Below are 14,945 nucleotides of genomic sequence, written 5' to 3'. Positions count from 1 at the left end.
CTAGGCCCATGAACTTTGAGACAGTTCTGTTTCTGCCTCCCATCTCACATAGGCATCCTGGGATTATATCACATCAGTGTGTTCTAAGGATGTGCTTTCCCTTGCTGAACCAACTCCCCAACTCCCTCTGGTTTGCTTTGTTTGTTTGCTTTGTTTGTTTGTTTTGTTTTGTTTTTCAAGACAGGGTTTCTCTGTATAGCCCTGGCTGTCCTGGAACTCACTCTGTAGACCAGGCTGGCCTCTAACTCAGAAATCCACCTGCCTCTGTCTCCCAAGTGCTGGGATTAAAGGTGTGCGCCACCACATCCTGGCCCTGTTTTGCTTTTTGATGTGTAGTTTCACTGTGTTACCCAGGCTGGGCTCAGCTCTCCTTCCACTTAAGCTTCTGCAGTAGCTGGCACCACAGGCACGCAGCACTGTACCTAGTCTCACCATTTTGTGTGCACCAGTTTGTATGCATCATTTGACTCTCTTGTCCTTGGATAAAACTGTCTCTTATTACTGATGAGGAAACTGAAGCTCTAACTCTCCAACATCTTGTCATTTGTAAGCAGTGTTCAGACTCTGCTGAACATTGAGGTGCTGGCTTCTCTCTCTCTCTCTCTCTCTCTCTCTCTTTGTTTTGTTTTTCGAGACAGGATTTCTCTGTATAGCCCTGGCTGTCCTGGAACTCACTTTGTAGACCAGGCTGGCCTCGAACTCAGAAATCCGCCTGCCTCTGCCTCCCGAGTGTTGGGATATTAAAGGCAGTCAGTGCTCTTAACTGCTGAGCCATCTCTCCAGCTCCTGGCTTCTTTCTTAATAGTTGGAATAGCTTCTGTTTCCTGCCAGCTTCTCCTCCCTGGGCCCTGAGGGTGGGGCTGTGCTGAGAGTCCATTTGGTCAGTCATTGAAACGAGGCAAGACAGAATCAAAACTTACAGTTGGGAGTCTTCTCTGAGGCCTGACGTGAGCGATTTACAGTTGGCAGTGAAGATGATTCTGGGGATCGAAGATGGTCTCACACAAACACCACAGACCCTGTCATCCCTAATTAAGTGTCCTGTTAGTAGGGTCCCCAGGAACCCTCAGTTCTGCATGCTCACGGGATGGGAGGAGTTGCAGGTGGAGGCACAGAGGTGGACATCTCTCTCTCTCTCTCTCTCTCTCTCTCTCTCTCTCTCTCTCTCTCTCTCTCCCTCCCTCCTATAGAAGAAGGCTGGCCTCTCTAGGAAAGACTGGGGCTTAAGCCAAGCCAGGGTGAGTGAAGAAGACTTAGCATGGAGTGAGCAGGTCTACTTTCTAGTGGAGAAGCTAGGGCCACAGGTCAAGGCACCCAGCATATCCAAGCTCCTCGGGGAAGAGTCTCCAAAGCCTTCCAAGTGAAGGTTGGATCGTTTTGTTCAGTTTGAGATTGATTTTTTTTTTGGAGAGGTGGTGGTGGTGAGACAGGGTTTCTCTGTATAGCCTTGGCTGGCCTGGAACTCACTTTGTAGACCAGACTGGCCTGGAACTCAGAAATCTGCCTGCCTCTGCCTCCCGAGTGCTGGGATTAAAGGCGTGCGCCACCACGCCCGGCTTGAGATTGATTTTATTTGTGTATGTGTGTGTATGTTGGGAGAGGGAGTTGCATGAGCGCATGTGTCCAGGAATGAGGTGCTCTCGAAGGCCAGAAGAAGGTGTCAGCTCCTTTGGAGCTGGATTTACAGGGGGTTGTGTGTACCAGGAGCTGAACTCAAATCCTCTGAAAGAATAGAAAGTGCTCTTAAGCTGGGCAGTGGTGGTGCATGCCTTTAATGCACTTGGGAGGCAGAGGCAGGAGGATTTCTGAGTTCAAGGTCAGCCTGGTCTTCAGAATGAGTTCCAGTACAGCCAGAGCTATACAGAGAAACCCTGTCTTGAAAAACCAAAAGAGAGAGTGAGTAAGAGAGGGAGAGAAGAAAGAAGGAAGGGAGGGAGGGAGACAGAGACAGACAGACAGACACACACACACACACACACACACACACACACACAGATCTTAAATGCTGCTGGTTCATCTCTGGATCCCAGGCAAAGACCTGTTACTGCCCCCTGGCAGGGGAGGAAATTGAGCCCAGAAGAGCAGGCTAGATGCCGGATGCCGAGGTGAACTGTTCTGGGTAAGGCTTTGAGAAACCTAGAAGGATCTAAAGCACAGGGCCATGTGTGGGGCAGCTTGTTAAAAGGAAGAGAGTGGTAGCTAGAAATATCAGAAATCTCTGTGGGCTCTGAAGGCAGCCTGGGCTCTGTGAGACTATGGCTGGACTGTTGGGCTAAAGACAGAAGGACTGCACAGGATCTATGTAGCTCAGTTGGACGAGTGCTTGCCTAGCATGCAGGAAGCACTAAGTTCAGTCTCCACTGCCTTATAAACTGGGGTGTCTGGATGCAAGCCTGTAATCAATAGCACACTGGGGAAGTAGAGGCTGAAAAATCACAAGTTCAAGGTTGCCCTTCACTACATACAGAGTTTGAGGCCAGCCTATGCTATATGAGATCTTGTCAAAAATAAAACACCTTTGAAGTGGAAACTTCTTTTTTTTTTAAAGATTTATTTATTTATTATATGTAAGTACATTGTAGCTGTCTTCAGACACTCCAGAAGAGGGAGTCAGATCTCATTACGGATGGTTGTGAGCCACCATGTGGTTGCTGGGATTTGAACTCTGGACCTTTGGAAGAGCAGTCGGGTGCTCTAACCCACTGAGCCATCTCATCAGCCCTGAAGTGGAAACTTAAGGGTTCTTTGGAAAGTCAGTTGTGTTAGATGGTGTTTTGCTGGGGCAAACATGTGAAGGAACTTTCCACTGAAGTGAATACAGATGAAAGGCTGAGGCAGACTCATGAAGGAATGTTTAGCTGAAGCAGACACAAGTGAACGGATGTTTTGCTAAAGCAAGCAGATGAAAGGACGTGTGATAAAGGATTCTTCACTAAGGACATGCATGCATTGGTTTGCCTTAATGCCTTGTTGAGTTTCATTTGTCGAGACTCCATAGAGAGAAACACAACAAAAAACTTCTGGTGGTGTGCTGCGGCTTCTTGCCACTTCCTCAGACTCAGGCTGATTGGCAGAATGATGTCAGCTGAGATAGACTCACAAGGAGTTTTGCTAAGTCAGACTCACGTGCTGAGGCAAGACCCATAGAGGACATGTGATGCTTGGAGGGAGTATAACTAGGACTCAGTGGACTGTGAGAGGGACTTGCTTGACTTGCTTGCATAGCTAAAGGCTTCTTGGTCTCATGTCTTCACTTCTTCGAGAGAGGCACAGCCAAGAAGAGAATTTTTCCTGGTGTTCCTATTGGCCCTGGTCACTCCGATTTGGCTGAAGCTGGGCTCTTCCTGCTAGGTCGTGCCACCTTAAGAGCTCGCCCTGGTGACGTGGGTGCAGGAGTGCTGGCAGGCTGACCAAATCAGCCACCATCCAGGCCCAGATCCAGAGCTGTGAGTTGACCCACCCAAACATCTACCCCCTCTATGAGCTGCTGGAACACGTGAAGGGGCTGGTCTTGCAGATCCAAAGCTGAGGGAGCGCCATGACACAGGGTAACAACAGGATGTCCAAGAGGAGTGCCAGTGAGGATCCAGTAGCAGAAGCCAGATGCCTCGAACCATTACAATCAACATTTAGAAGATGTTTGGACCAAAGGGCACACTGTGACACACCACAGCTTCCACTATGAGATTTTGAATTTTTTTTTATTTTTATTTTTTTAATTTTCTTTTCAGGAGGGGCTTGCAAGGGCAGAAGGTAGATATGTGGGGACAGGACAAGAAGATGAATAGGATTGGTGTGCCTGATGTGAAATTCACAAAGAGTAAAGTTAAATAAATAAACCTTTATAATCCATCAGTGTGACAGAGGCCCAAAGAGAGAAATAGGTTTGACCAAGGATGTAAAGTGTTTCATAGTAGAGTCAGACTAGAAAGACCTCACCAAAGCACTGGGCAGTGGCGGTGGCGCATGCCTTTAATCCCAGCACTCGGGAGGCAGAGGCAGGCGGATTTCTGAGTTCGAGGCCAGCCTGGTCTACAGAGTGAGTTCCAGGACAACCAGGACTACACAGAGAAACCCTGTCTCGGAACAAATGGGAAAAAAAAAATCCCAGCACTCAGGAGTCAGAGGCAGGTGGATATTTGAATTTGAGGCTAGCCTGGTCTACAGAGGGCATCCTAGAACAGCCAGGGATACACAGAAAAACCCTGTCTCAGAAAAAAAGGAAAAGAAAGAGGAAGGAAGGAAGGACTATCACCCCTCCTCTACATAGGCATTGAGACTTGCTGAATCTCCTTCAGTGGACCCAGGGGATTGAGCCCATTGGGGCTCACACACTGGTGAAGTGCCTAGTCCCTAGAAGGCAACATGAGCTGTAAAAGATCCCTGATGTCACCTTTTGAACACTGGAAAGGGTATCTCAGTCATTCAGGGAAACTAGGGGGTTGGGAATGCAGAGATAGGGGAAGGGGTGCTGCCTGGGGAAAAAAATACCAAGAGCAAAAGGGGAAAGAAGGAATCCAGGAAGCCCAGGGCAGAGATACAGGCAAGAGGAATGGTGATCTGGGGAGGGGGGGTGGGGACACAAGGAGATAGAAAGACAAACACGGAATGTCAGTGGGCTTTAAATGGTGCCTGGCCTGGGATCCGGACTACTGTCATGTACCCCAAGCAAAAGAAACCTGTCAGGGCAGGGAAGAAACATTAATCCCTGTGTTCACTAGCTGTGTTGTCCTTGGCAGGCCTCTTGGACTCTCTGAGCCTTGAGTTACAGAATCAAATAGCAGTTGTCTTTCATAAACTGGGCTGTCAGTGGGATCAGTTAGTGGTCAGTCCTCCTGCAGACTCCCCCACTTTCCCTGCTGGCCACTCTAGTTGTGTCCCTTCACCCAGGGCTAGCTATGTATACATCTGTCCTGCATCCAGAATCCTACCTCTTCCCACCTGGACCCCAGCTAGGGCCACACTGTAGCATTCTGGGAGGGCCTCCCTCCAGGATTTGAGCCAATCCTGAGAACCAAATGAAATGCTGGAAGTGATGGACTCAGATCTTCCCAAGACACCCTATGGAAGAGAGAGATTCACATCTGCACCTCCCCAATCCTGCTCTGCCCCACCCCATCCTCTGAGAGGTTAGTGCTCCACCCCCTTTTCCTAAGCTCTGGCCTTGCCTGCCTGCTTCACAAGGAGCCGAATGTTATTTAAAAGATCAGGAGATTTGCCTTAAATAGGCATGGAGTGTTGTGCCAGGGCCGAGGATGAGGGGTGGGAGGAGGCAGCTCTGGTGGAGGAGAGAGCAGGGCTTCTCCAGGGCCAGAACAGCCTTTTTATACCGAGCACAACCCCACAGTTCCAGCCGATGGCATGATCTTTAAACCCCAGGGGTGGAAAAAGTATAGAGGGCAAAGCAGACAGTGCTATGACTCCCTGACACTGGTTCCTAGAGCTTTGGTCCTGACCTTGGGCTGCCTGCCCCTGTCTGTTCTCCCTGCCCCGGCTTGTAAGTAACTGGATGCTTGCCTCACTCTGAATCTCCCCAGGTGAGCTGGTTCTCTGCTTCCTGAACCCAACACCAGTGAGGAAAAAAGTGAAGGGCCACCTGGGGATGTGGCAGACATCTGCAGGGATGCTGAAAGGCAAAGGGAGGGAGCTGAGGCCAAGGGGCTGAGGAGCGAAAGGTGGGCTGGTCTGTACAGCAGCACATGCGCAGCTAGCCCCTGTTTGAGGAGGGAAGCGTAGGTATATAAGGTAGGAAGTAGCGTCTTTAGGTAATAAGAACCAATCTGGGGGGTTTCCCTCTTGCTAGCCCCAGTTTGACACCCCCCACCCCCACCCGGTGCCTTTCGGGAATTTAATTTGTTTAACTGAGATAAGTTCAAGGCTGGCCTTGAACTTCCAGAGACTTATCTGACTCTACTTCCAAAATGCTGAAGTTAAAGGCGGTGCACTCTAAGGCTGTGTCTCCAGGCCCAGTCTTTCTGATTCTGTTGACTGGCTGATCAACAGATGATCAAAACAGGGTTCAGAGGACTTAAGCTGAACCTCTGAAGTCACAGTTGAAAAAAAAAAAAAAGGGAGAGCCAGTGCTTAAAACACAGGAATCAGCCTTTGTGAACCCTGTAACTGGGGCTTATGTTAGACCCGGTTACCAACCGCAGCCTTGACCAGGTACCTAGCTGTTCATACACCAGGGCGCTTTCTCCATAAAGTAGAAACAGTAGTCCCACCCTCCCCCCAGAAAAAGAACAAGGGGTGGGGGTTAAAGAACCCTAAACATGAGCTCCTGTGCACACACCCAGTGGAGGCTTCTGAATAACAGCAAAACCCCTTCTAGCTCAACACCGACTCCGCCCCCAGCTCCTGAGGTGAGGGTGTGCCCCACTCAGGCTGGAGACTTCGGGACAAAAGGATTTGCAGGCTCCAGGGAAAACTTGATTCTTTGGTGCCCTCTAGTGGTCTACGTGCTTGGAGTAGCCAGTAGGGATGGGTAAGATATACCAGGGTCTTACAAGGCATAGCGTCCTAAATAGCTGACCACCCCACCCAGGCAGGAGATGGGATTATACTCGCATAGTCCATGAAATGTTCAGAGTGTCTTCTTTATTGATTGATTGATTGGTTGGTGTTGTTATTTTATGTTATTTTATTTTTGAGATACGTTTCTCTGTAACTGCCCTGGCTGTCCCTGAAACTTGCTTTGTACAGAGGCTGGTCTAGAACTCACAGAGATCCACCTGGCTCTGCCTCCTGAGTGTTGAGATTAAAGGTGTGTGTCACCAGCATCTGGTCATTTTTTGTTGTTTGGGTTTTTTGGTTTTTGTCTTTTTGGTTTTATTTTTTGAGACTGGGTTTCTCCGTATAGCCCTATCTACCCTAGAACTTAACTCTGTAGACCAGGTTAACCCCAAACTCAGAGATCCATCTGCCTCTGCCTCTGCCTCCCAAGTGCTAGGATTAAAGCCATGCCTGGCTAGAGTGTCCACTTTTTTCTTTAAAGTGGCCACATTTTTTTTTGTTTTTTGTTTTTTTTTAAAGATTTATTTATTTTATGTATATTAGTATACTGTCACTGTCTTCGGACACACCAAAAGATGGCATTGGATCCCCATCACAGATGGTTTTGGGCCACCATATGGTTGTTAAGAATTGAACTCAGGGGGCTGGTGAGATGGCTCAGTGGTTAAGAGCGCCAACTGCTCTTCTGAAGGTCCCAAGTTCAAATCCCAGCAACCACATGGTGGTTCACAACCATCCGTAACAAAATCTGATGCCCTCTTCTGGGGTATCTGAGGATAGCTACAGTGTACTTACATATAAATAAATAAATAAATAAATCTTAAAAAAAAAAAAAAGAATTGAACTCAGGACCTCTGGAAGAGCAGTCAGTGCTCTTAACCACTGAGCCCTCTCTCCAGCCCGAGTGTCCACTTTTTAAAATGGTTGTGCTGAGAGCTGTGGAAATACAAAAGTACCTCAGCCAGGTCTCTTGGGACCAGGAGATCAGCCTCATCCTGAGGCGATTTATTAAACTATTAGCCACCTCAGATGGAGATCCCAGGGGTCACTGAGGCAAGGGAACAAGCAGCCAAAACTAGGGCTCCCTCTCTGCCAGAGGCACTTTTGAGAAGTGTCAGGCACTGTGGCAAGCCTATCTCCTGCCTGCTTCCTGACTGACTCACCTGGTGAGTTTTCATGCCATCCTCTTAAGGACAGGCCTGCTTGAAAGCAGACCGTCACCCGGCTAGGCACGTAACTTAGCTAGCGTTCCAGAGACCCAGTGTTCCATTCCAGACGGCATAAGCTCAGCATAGTGATGTACCCTGTAATCCCACCACTCCAAAGGAGAATGCAGGAGGATCGGAAGTTCAAGGGATGGGGTGGGTTGGGGTGGAGAGATGGCTCAGTGGTTAGGAGCACTGACTGCTCTTCCAGAGGTCTGGAGTTCAATTCCCAGCAACCACATGGTGGCTCACGAGCATCTGCGATGGGATCCGATGCCCTCTTCTGGTGTGTGAAGACAGCACATTGTACTCACATATGTAAAATAAACAAATCTTTTTAAAAAATGATTTACTCTCATCCACCTGACTTTGTGCAGCCCTCCTATTGGAAAGTGGGACTGGGAAATCCATTAGTAGGATGGAGACAGGTAGGAGAGTGCCCCCTAGAGGCAACAGCATTCTTTAACAATGTAGGCCCCGACTGCATCCTCTCTTTCCTTCATCCCCTGCTGTTGCCTGCCCCACTCCATAGTCTACAGTAGCTTTGTGCTTTGGAGAGGCCAGTGTTCCACCACTATCCTGAGAGACCTATCCTGAGAGACTTTCCGATGCAGGAAACAGTCCTGTGGTTGAGGACAGCCCAGTGCGTGTGCTCAGACTCAGGAATAGACCATTCTGCTTAGAAAGCCTAAGTGGGGAAAAGTGCTTGAGCCAAGGCTGGAGGGGCTAGTTTGGACTGTTCAGTCTAGAAACAAGTCCAGGCCAGAGAGGGCGTCCAGAACACAGGCTCCCCCTGCCGGGCCCCCTTCAGCTCTGCTTCTAGTCCTGGCTCAAATGTCCCCTTCTCAGAGCCCCTCTCCGTGACCATCTGTGATAACAACTCTTGGTTTTCAACTTGACTCCATCAGGAATTAACTAGAACCCAAGTGTCTGGGTACACCTATGACAGATTTTTTTTTCCTTCTTAAATTTGATTATTTGAAGTGGGAGACTCACTTTTAACCTGGATCTTTTAAGGTAGTTAAGATCCACCTTTAATGTGGGCCGTACCTCCTTCTGGCAGCCTTTATAAAGGATGCGGAAGAAGGAAACGTCTTTGCGTTCTTTCTGACAAGCCCATGCCTTCACTAGCATTAGAGACTACTTCTTCAAGATTCTAGCAGATACTAGAAAGCTGCCAAGGCCTCCAACTCATACAACAAACAACTACAGGATTATTGGGCCTTCTATTGGTAGACAGTTATGGTTGGACTAGCTGAACCCCAGCCTGTAAGCCATTCTAATAAGTACTTTTTTTTTTTTTTTCAAGACACGGTTTCCCTGTATAGCTCTGGCTGTCCTGAAACTCACTCTGTAGACCAGGCTGGCCTCGAACTCAGAAATCCGCCTGTCTCTGCCTCCCAAGTGCTGGGATCAAAGGCGTGCGCCACTATGCCTGGCATAAATACTCTATATACATATACATATGCATATGCATATACATATACATTCACATTCTATCAGTTCTGTTCACCTAGAGGGCCCTGAACTCCTTTTCTGGTTATGTACCATTGTCATAGTTTCTAGGTCATAGTCTTCCAATTTGTCCCATTTGTAGTAGATCTCCTTCAGCACCCTGAAGTGGGCCATGTGAGTCTTGTGTACTATGGGATCTACAGTGCAGAGCCCAGCACCTAACACATGAGGGATGACTGATCAATATTTATGGGGAAAAAAAAAAAAGGATGATCTTGCCAGATGGACAGGTATTTCCCGTCATCATCGGGTAAGAGGAACACTGGGGATGTGTTGGCCTTTGTGTTCTTTTTGCTTGCTCTCCTCCTTTCCCCATTCTAAATCAGTCACCACTCACACTGGCTCTTTTGTTTAAAATCCTGAAGCTGCCCAAGGCTTAGCTGGATTTGCTTTCTAGGCCCACATCCTTGAGATGAAGCTGTGGGGAAAAGGCAGAAAAAAGGAGGGTCTTCGAGATTGGGGAGAGAGTCTCCTGGGAGCATCCAGGAAGCTGACAGGGTTGCCGGGGTATGAGGCACCTAGATAGGCTGTCCCTTCTCCCTCTACACTGTAGATAGATCGTGTGTGGTGTGTGTGTGTGTGTGTGTGTGTGTGTGTGTGTGTGTGACTGTCACTTGTGGGTGGTGGTCACTGCGTGTGTTAGCAGCCATTGAAGCACTGTGTCATCATCTTCAGTGTCGACAATCTTGAATCCTGACTCAGGTGAGGTTTCACTAGAGCCCCCAGAGATATACATTCCAGGATAGATCAGATTAGATGCCCCCATAAAGAACTGCTACGTTTGTTTCTGCATCCCTGCCTCAGGGGCAGCGATATCTGCAGGTCCCTCAGGGAGCACACCTGCCTTTGTTGTCCAGGCCTTCCAGGAGCAGCTTTACCACAAGATTGCTTGAGGAGAGGACCTTCAGGCACCCAGGTGGTCTAGGCAGATGTCTTCTCCTGGTGTGACTTCTGGGAAGCAAGGAAACCTCTCTTCAGGGGTGAGAGGGATAGCTCTGTGGATAAGAGTGTGTACTGCCCGTTGTAAGATATTTGATCACACTGTGAACCCCGAGATTGTGTTATTTACTGGGGGGAAAAAGTTTTTTTTTTTTTTTTTTTTGGTTTCTTGAGACAGGGTTTCTCTGTATAGCCCTGGCTGTCCTGGAACTCACTTTGTAGACCAGGCTGGCCTTGAACTCAGAAATCTGCCTGCCTCTGCCTCCCAAGTGCTGGGATTAAAGGCGTGCGCCACCATGCCCGGCGGAAAAAAGGTTTTTAATTGTAGTGTAGCACATACATTTAATCCAAGAACTTTCTACTTGAATATTGTAAACAGGATTAAATACATTCAACCACAGGTTGGGAGGCAGAGCAAGCAACCAGCTGACAGGAAGTCGACATAGGATTATTCCAACAAAAACCATAGAGAGGAGCCGGGCGTGGTGGCGCATGCCTTTAATCCCAGCACTTGCGAGGCAGAGGCATGCGGATTTCTGAGTTCGAGGCCAGCCTGGTCTACAGAGTGAGTTCCAGGACAGCCAGGGCTACAGAAAAACCCTGTCTCGAAAAACCAAAAAAACAAAACCAAAAAAACAAAAAACAAACAAAAAAAAAAACCCATAGAGAGTAAGAGGGCATCAGGAAGATGGATAGAGAGACACACAGGAAGTAGAAGGGAGGGACCTTCAGTTTGAAGGAGGTTGAGACAGTGTGAGGGAGGAGATTCCTGGCTGGAGAGGAAGGTCAGCTGGGTGCTTTCTCTGCCTCTCTGAGCTAGTAGGCTTCCATCCCAGCTCCTGGTCCTCATTGGTAGAAATCAAACGATTGAGATTTAAAAAAAAAAAAAAAAAAAAAAAAAGCATTTGGCACACAATGTACCTATCCAAAACCCTTTGTGACCAGGATGTGGTGCAAAGGGATCTGTGCCTTCTAACACAGAGGAAATTCCCTCAGTTGCCTAAACAGCTCTCCCCTCCCCCAAAGAGGCACCCATTAAACTATAGGAACCAACGGAATGGTTACAACTTTTGGCTTCCTGATGCTTCATCAACCACTGATGGAACTCAAACTGATAGAAAATGGCAGACTATAGAGCAGAGAATGGAATGGCCAATGCTGAAAAAAGAACCACAAAACCGGCACAGCAGTGTTGACTATAAGACAAACAACTAGGAAAGCAAAAGGAAAACTCTCTATCTTCAATTCATGGCCTGTGCAATGGTATAGCTACGTGGTCATCAAAAACGGAAAACCACTAACTGGCAGATAAATGGCAAAGATACCTGAGCCTGGGAGGCGTGAATGAATGGAAGTGACAAAACCTAGCAACACTTAGCAAAGACATTGAATTCTGTGTAGCTTATACAGGCAAGACATAAAATGTCTGAAAATAATGAGACAGTGGACAAATTAGCATCATGTTTAATTAAGACTAGAATATTAAAATTTGCCTGGGAATGAATTCAGAATAAATCAGTGAGGATGATAAATACAAATTGGAAAAACTTGAAAGTTTAACCCTAATGCTGAAATAAGGGGAAACTCTCTCCTAAGCTAGGTGTCTCTACCCTCTCAAGACGCCGTCCCACAAACATGGAGCAGGTAATGAACTTTGTCGAGCCAAGTCGGCAGTTTGTAAAGGACTCAGTTCGGCTGGTTAAAAGAAGCACCAAACCGGACAGAAGGGAATTCCAGAAGCTCTCCATGGCCACAGCGGTAGGATTTGCGATCATGGGATTCATTGGCTTCCTCATGAAACTGATCCATATCCCTATTAATAACAATTCTGTGGGTGGCTGAGTCCTTTCTCATCACGGGACGAGTGAACAGTGAGGGGGTGACACGATCATGAAGTGAAACGTTGCCTGGATGCTTTGTGGTTCTTGTTTCTTTCCTCCTTCCTATGAGGTTTTCTATTTCTAAATTAAAATAATTTCAAAATAAACATTTTTTCCATAACAAAAAAAAAAAGAATAAGGGGAAATAGAGAACCAGGACAACCCTATGAGAATAACTGTTCTAAGGAGCCCATAGCCAGGGGTGGTGCATACCTTTAATCCTAACACTTGGGAGGCAGAGGCAGGCACATAAGAATTACAGTGATTTAAATTTAAAAGCTGCTTGCAAAAAGCATACTGAAATTCAATTCAAAGTGAATGGTTTTTGTTTTTTTTTTTTTTTTTTTTTCTGAGACAGGGTTTCTCTGTATAGCCCTGGCTGTCCTGGAGCTCACTTTGTAGACCAGGCTGGTCTCGAACTCAGAAATCTGCCTGCCTCTGCCTCCCGAGTGCTGGGATTAAAGGCGTGGGCCACCACGCCCGGTCAAAGTGAATGTTCTTTGTGATCTAAAAATAAATACACTTAAACCTTGAACCATCCCATAAAGAGAAAGGGAAATATTGGTATATTTACCCACACATACTAAGATCTATTTAGTTTCAAATTTTCACAATAATTTTTAAAATTTCAATTGAAAGATAATACTTTTTCTGTTGCCAAACAAAACAAAACAAAACAAAAAGCCATTTTACCCTAGGAAAGATATAAGCTGCCAAGAAATAACCCCTGAGAGTTAGGGTGGGAGGAAGGGTTTAGCTTTTATCTTTCCAGGAGAATAAAAGCATTTAAGTATGGAATCTTGAGACCGCTGGACAAGTAAAACATCTGAAGAAAAAGAGAAAATGTCCCAAGAAAAAGGGTAAATTGGTCACGTGATATCATCCACTTCCGTGGTCTGAAATCACAGCTCAGAGCTCCAGACTAGCACCGGCACCAGTGCCACCATCTTGCCCGAGTAGCTGCCCCTTCCCACTTGACAACCACCGGGGGGCAGTGTTGGTGGTGGGGTGTGGGGACTAAGTGGGGGTGGGGGCGGGGGGCGAGCTGGACAGCCCCACCTCCCCTCTGACTCCCACACTCCCGCCCCTCCCCCCCCCCCCCCCCCCGCAGGCACTCCTTTCTTTTTTCCTATCTTGCAGCTGGCCCATAGCGGATTCCCAAATGCTTGTCTCTGCTGCCCTCTACAGTCACAAGTGGCAAATGAGCTTTATATGGTCTCAATTCAATTAAAAACTAAAGCTGACTTTGGGGTGGCTCTCTCATTCTCTAGCCCACTCATGCTTGTTAAAGGAAAATCCAAAAATCTCTGTTTCATATCAGAAGAGCCTCCTGGACAGAAGAAAACAAGAAATAAGGGATTTACTATTATTCTATTGCCACTAATCCCTTAATCTTTCGGCTTTCATTTAACTCTCTAAAACTTTCCTTAAAGTATAAATATTATCTCAAAATCTATGAAATTATTATGTTATCTATAAATTTTCTGTCATCACACAGAGTACTAACTAATTCTGGAAGTAATCTTCATCGAGCTTCCTGTGCATGTTTTCAGGCTTGAGTCTGAAGCAAGTAACTAGGAACCAAGTTTGTGTACCTCGGATGTACTCGATAGACGGGATCCTCAAACCTTTTAGAGATCTGCTGAACATATCATTTAAAATGTTTAGGTTTGGGGGCTGGTGAGATGGCTCAGCGGTTAAGAGTGCCGACTGCTCTTCCAAAGGCCCTGAGTTCAAATCCCAGCAACTACATGGTGGCTCACAACCATCCATAATGAAATCTGATGCCCTCTTCTGGAGTATCTGAAGACAGCTACAGTAGTGTACTTATAATAAATAAATAAATAAATATTTTTAAAAAATGTTTAAGTTTTCTACCATTCCTAACGGTTCCCTTTGAGGTCTCTGAGAGGATGGGGACCTACAATGACTAATCCACCTGGATTGTGGGGACGCTAACCACTGGACAGAACTGCCCCAAGCCTCTTCTACCACCAGGCTCTACACAAACAGTGGACACCTTTGAGTTGACTGCTATGTTCTACCTAGCCAGGATTGCCACTAAGCTGATAAACACCACCCAAAGATCAGCTTAGAACTACAAACTGCTCAGGACATTCAAATGAGTTCATATAAGACTGACACGAGCATTGTACAGAATGCAGAACTCAAAAATACTTAATCCTTTGACTGCCAAATACAACCAAGCTGGACATTGTGGAAAGCTTGGCAGAAATAGCTTCATTACTGTAAATACTTTTACTATATTGGAGCTAAGATCTTATCTTTTCATTTAGACAAATGGGAGGTGATGTTGCAAGATATTTGATCACAGTGTGAACCCTGAGATTGTGTTGCTTACTGGAAAAATCTGTTTCTAGTTGTGGTGTAGCTCAGCCTTAGCACACACCTTGAATCCAAGAGCTTTCTGCTTGAATATTGTAAGCAGGATTAAATAAAGTCGACCTTAGATCAAAAGGCAGAGCAGGGGCTGGAGAGATGGCTCAGTGGTTAAGAGCACTGATTGCTCTTCCAAAGGTCCTGAATTCAAATCCCAGCAACCATGTGGTGGCTCACAACCATCTGTAATGATAACTGAACCTCTTCTGGGATGTCTAAAGACAGATACAGCGTACTTACATATAATAAATAAATAAATTCCCCCCCCCCCAAAAAAAAAAACAAGCAGAGCAAGCAACCAGTGGACAGGAGGTGAACATAAGATTATTAAGAAAAAAAAAACATAGAGAGTAAGAGTCAGGATGGTTATAGACACACATGAAGTAGAAGGGAGGGACATTCCGTTTGAAGGAGGTTTTTATTGGTTGTTGTTTGGTTTTTCGAGGCAGGGTTTCTCTGTGTAGCCCTGGCTGCCCTGGAACTCACTTTGTAG

General features: G+C 46.7%; 1 pseudogene; it reads left to right on the top strand.

The window, feature by feature from the left end:
* Window positions 1-11,099: 11,099 nt before the first annotated feature.
* Gm10144 lies at window positions 11,100-12,167 on the top strand (annotated as a pseudogene).
* Window positions 12,168-14,945: the final 2,778 nt, after the last annotated feature.

This window comes from Mus musculus, chromosome 9, assembly GCF_000001635.26.
Source record: "Mus musculus strain C57BL/6J chromosome 9, GRCm38.p6 C57BL/6J".
In the NCBI taxonomy this organism is placed as follows: Eukaryota; Metazoa; Chordata; class Mammalia; order Rodentia; family Muridae; genus Mus; species Mus musculus.
The sequence above is the reverse complement of the archived record's forward strand: the minus strand, read 5'-3'. Positions and strand labels throughout refer to the sequence as shown.